Source organism: Carassius auratus, unplaced genomic scaffold, assembly GCF_003368295.1.
Source record: "Carassius auratus strain Wakin unplaced genomic scaffold, ASM336829v1 scaf_tig00216741, whole genome shotgun sequence".
Classification (NCBI taxonomy): domain Eukaryota; kingdom Metazoa; phylum Chordata; class Actinopteri; order Cypriniformes; family Cyprinidae; genus Carassius; species Carassius auratus.
Window position 1 is genome coordinate 55,851 of NW_020528717.1, and position 5,128 is coordinate 60,978.

Sequence of the window (5,128 nt, forward strand, 5' to 3'; positions counted from 1 at the left end):
ACAAAATCAATTTTGTTCATCACAACATGTTGATCTGGTTTATTTCTCACATCATTTACATCATTCTGAGGAAGAGATTCTGCCATAGTTCCTTGCACATTAGTCCTTTTTGTTTCTATTTCTATCTGTTTATTTTTTGTACTTCACGGGCTTCTTGTTGTACTGGGCATCCTGCATATGCTGCACTGTGTCTTCCTCCGCAATTACATTAACATTTTATCTCTACACCCTCCTCACACTTTCCATAATTATGTTCTCCTCCACATTTTGCACAACGCATTTTCCCTTTACAGACACTAGCAGTATGTCCCATGCGTTGACATTTGAAGCACCTTAATGGCGGAGGTATATACTCTCTCATTGAGAAGCTTACAAATCCTAGTTTTACTCTTATCGGCAGATTATTCCCTTCAAACTGTATCGTCACGCTCATGCTTTCACATTTTTTATTGTCTTTCCACATCTGTAGCCTTCTAGCAGAAATGACTGTGCCTCCACTCAGACTGCCTTTGATATCATCCATACTTACATTAAGAGGTACTCCCGAAATAACACCTTGAACTTTATAGCCTATTTCTGTGCACTTTATCCGTGCCCCTGCTAGCATTTTCATTGTCATTATCCTTCTGCTTCTGATCCACGCATTTAATCATTATTCTTCCATTGCTAAGACAAGATACAGCTTTCACTACTTTTATCTCTTTCTCGATTATTTTCGATAATTTGACAGGATGGGCTTGCTGTTCTGTCTGCTTAACAAACGTAATAATTACTTTGATTTCTTTTCCTGACATCTCTTTAATAGCTTCACTTCTCATATGTTTTGTTTGTTCCCAATCAGATCCATCACCCAAACTACTCTTTTTTTTTCCTTTTATTGTATCTTACTTCCTAAAACTCCATATCTTGACCATTATCATCATTTGAGGTGTCTCCCCACTCTGCTCCTCCTTCCGCCATTTTTCCGCCACGCTGCTGCGGGCCCATCAGCAAATCCATGTCTTCTTCTCCGTTTTAAGTGTATCTCTGTGGCAGAATTACAGCGCCACATGCTGGTCTGGCATGTATACTACATCGGTTTCGTGTGGACGCGGATATTTCTTGAGATGAGGGTAAAAAAGATCCACGGTCCGTCTCCGTGTGGACGGGGCCAAAGAAGTAACGGGTACTTACGGTTATGGATAGAAATGTAGCGGAGTAAAGAGTACAATATTTGCCTCTCAAATGTAGTTGAGTAAAGTCATGAGTACTCCCCAAAAATGATACTCGAGTAAAGTACAGATCCCTCAAAATTGTACTTAAGTACTGTCCGGCTCTGTATATCATGTTAATATATAGTTAAATTCCATAAAATGCCAATTACATGTGATACTAATTTCACGTGTTCGCACATACATAAGTTCTTGCATAATTTTTTTCGTTAATTCTTTTTGCCTTGATAATAGAAAATATGAGTTATCTCAAAAATGATATATGAGCTACATCAGGGCCGACCAATTTGCTGCCCTAGGCAAGATTTTACCTGGCGCCCCATGCATCACAGCCCATTTCACCCTGTCATTGTGTTCATGATTTAGCATATATATATATATATATATATATATATATATATATATATATATATATATATATATACATACACACACACAATCACACACACACATTACAGCAGAACTGTTTCCAACACTCATAATAAATCATCATATTAGAATGATTTCTAAAGGATCATGTGATAGACTGGATGTCACATGTGACACTGAAGAATGGAGTAATGATGCTGAAAATTCAGCTTTGCATCACAGAAATAAATGATAATTTAAAGTATAATAAATTGAAAACAAATTATTTTAAATTGTAATAATATATCACAATATTACATTTTTTCTGTATTTTTGATCAAATAAATGCAGGCTTGATGAGCAGAAGAAACTTCTTTCAAAAACATTAAAAATAGTAATGTTTCCAAACTTTTGGCCTGTACTGTATCCCCCCAAAACTGCACAACTGTAGAGTAAAACATTAATAAAAAAGTGATAATAAAAAATGCGTCTTAAAACTGACATGATTGTACAAAATCACAGTCTGGGGACTCAGAACTCAGAACAACTGCTAACATTAAGTTTAAGGTAAAAATAACTGCCATGAAATTATAGTATCTTACTCCTATGCAATAAATTGTTCTTTCACTACATCTCTTTACGTCTGTCTTTATCCTCTTCTCTTCTTTTTGGCACTATATCTATCGCAGACTATGCTCATTAATAATGTGTCATGTAAATTCGGCCTTCCGTCACAATCAGGAAACTTTCACCGTGTCTAGAACTGGCGCGAGCTGCCAGGCCCGTTTCTACGAGCTGTGTGTTAACAAAAGCAGTGCTGTCTACATTGGATGCGGTGTCGGGCACGCTACACAACGTAAGTTATGACTATAACTATGGATCTATGAGACCGAATGATGACCGTCACCACGGTCTTACCTTGAATGACGCCATTCTGCCAGCTCTCCTCGAGACCTAATGTAAACAATGTCAGGAGACTAACCCCTAGTGGTTGGTTCCCTATAAAACATCCGGATGAACCGAACACTTCCTCTTGCCTGGAACGCCTCAGTTCATCCCGAGTGACAAGAAATGGTGACGGTCATCATTCGGTCTCATAGATCCATAGTTATAGTCATAACTTACGATCTATTTCGACCTCACTCAGACCGTCACCACGGTCTTACCTTGGATGACTAGTGCCATCAAGGTCACGAGGGAATGTAAGCCTCTCCTTCTTTACATCCCTGCTTAGCGGCCGAGAGCAGAATTGTGGACCCAAGCGTAACTGGGTCCGCCACATTGACCCTGTAATACTGGGCAAGGTGAGCTCCATGATGCCGCTGCACATATGTCCGTTAGTGCCACCCCCTTCAGTGCTGCCCAGGATGTGGCAAGACTCCTGGTAGAATGAGCTACCAGGTTCCCTGGGACTGGTAAGCTCTGACTGGAGTATGTGTGTGCAATAGTGTCTACTATCCAATGTGATAGGCGCTGTTTTGAGGCTGGTTTTCCGATACTTTTCTTATCGAAACACAAAAACAACTGAGTGTGTAAATGTCGTAACGACTGTGTCCGCTCAATGTATGTGCGAAGTGCTCGAACTGGACATAAGGTAGCAAGATCAAGTTCTGTACAAGAGAGATCAGGATCAGGTTGAAACGCTGCAAGTTCGATTACTTGATTGATCGTGCAAGTATTAAGAACTTTAGGCAGGAAAGCCGGGTTCGGCCAGAGAGAGACCCCTGAATAGTTTGCCTTCCATCTCAGACAGTCTTCACTTACTGCTAACGAATGTAACTCACCCACTCTCTTTGCTGAACAGATAGCAAGAAGAAAAACTGTTTTCCACGTCAGTGATTTAAGATCCGTCTGGGCCAATGGTTCAAATGGGGCTCTAGTCAATGACTGAAGAACCATGGGAAGATCCCAGGATGGTGATCTCAGCCTTTTGTCTGGATAGAGGCGACGTGCACCTTTGAGAAATTGAGTAACCAACATGTGTTTACCAACTGATAAACCTTCCACAATACTGTGGAAATGGGAAATAGCCGCCACATAAACTCGTACGGTATTGACTTTTTTTCCTGAGTCTAAAAGTGACTGAAGAAAGCATAAAATGGAATCGAGACCACAATTCATGGGGTCCAAGTTTTTGTCCTGACACCAGTTAGAGAACACACGCCACTTACTCGAGTAGTTATCCCAAGTGGAAGGCGCTTTAGCATTGTTTATGGTTCTCCTTACTGCCTCCTCTAGCTGACAAGAGAGGGGCTCAGTAGGGGCCAAACCCAGAGTTGTAATGTGGCTGGGTTTGGGTGCCAGATCTGTCCCTCCACTTGAGAGAGAAGGTCTTTTCTGGTTGGTAGTGGCCATGGATGGCCCTGTACCAGACGTAGGAGAAGTGGGAACCAATGTCTCTTTGGCCATTTCGGGGCGATCAGTAAGATCTTGCAACATCCCAGATCCACCCTTTTGAGCACATGAGGAATCAATGTTAGGGGAGGAAAAGCATATAATAAACCTCCCGGCCACTCGTGAGACAGTGCATCCAGTCCCAAAGGCCCTCCTTGGCCACTCAGAGAGAACCACATCTTGCAATGGGTTGTCTCGGCTGATGCAAACAGGTCGGTGTGGGCTCTCCCAAACCGGGTCCAAATGAGATGCACCACCTCCGGGTGTAATCGCCATTCCCCTGGGAGAGGTCCAGTTCGGGAGAGGAGATCCGCTGCCCGGTTCACTTTTCCGGGTATGTAAATTGCCCTGAGAGAGGCGAGTCTCGGGTGAGCCCAAATCAGAAGTCTCCTGGTTTCCTGGAGGCAGCGCAATGACCTGGTGCCTCCTTGGTGATTGATGTAATAAACTGCCGACATATTGCCGGTTCTTACAAGGACATGCCTGTCCTGTAGGAACGGAATCAAGTGTCTCAAAGACAGATAGATTGCTCTCAGCTCCAGCACATTGATGTGTTCCATAGTCCATGGGAACATCCATGAGCCTCTGACTGATCTTCCTTGCCAGACAGCCCCCCAACCTTTCAGAGAAGCATCGGTTGTCACCACCATTCTCCTCGCTGGTATATTTCCCAGAGGAACACCTTGACCCAACCTGCTGCTGCTTATCCATGGACGCAGAGCCTGAACACATTTCTGTGTGACTTTCAACTTCACTCGCCTGTGTAATTTTGGGTGGAGTTGAAATTTGTTGATCCACCATTGCAATGGTCGTGCTTTGAGCAGTCCCAGAGGCACTACCTTTATTGCTGCCGATATCATCCCCAGTAATCTTTGGAACTGTGCCAACTCCATCCGCTTGCCTAAGCGGAAAGATAGTGCCAGGGCAGATAACCTTGCTACCCTCTGTGGGGACAGATATGCGGTCATTGTTAAGGTGTTCAAAACTAACCCTACAAATACGGTCTCTTGCCGTGGTTCGACATTGCTTTTTTTGAGATTCATGCGGAACCCAAGCTCTTGTACATGGTTGATAACAGCCTCTGTATCTCTTAGAACCTTGTGACGGCTTGGTGCACAGATTAGCCAGTCGTCCAGGTATGGGAGGATCTTTATACCCACTGCCTGAAGAGGGTA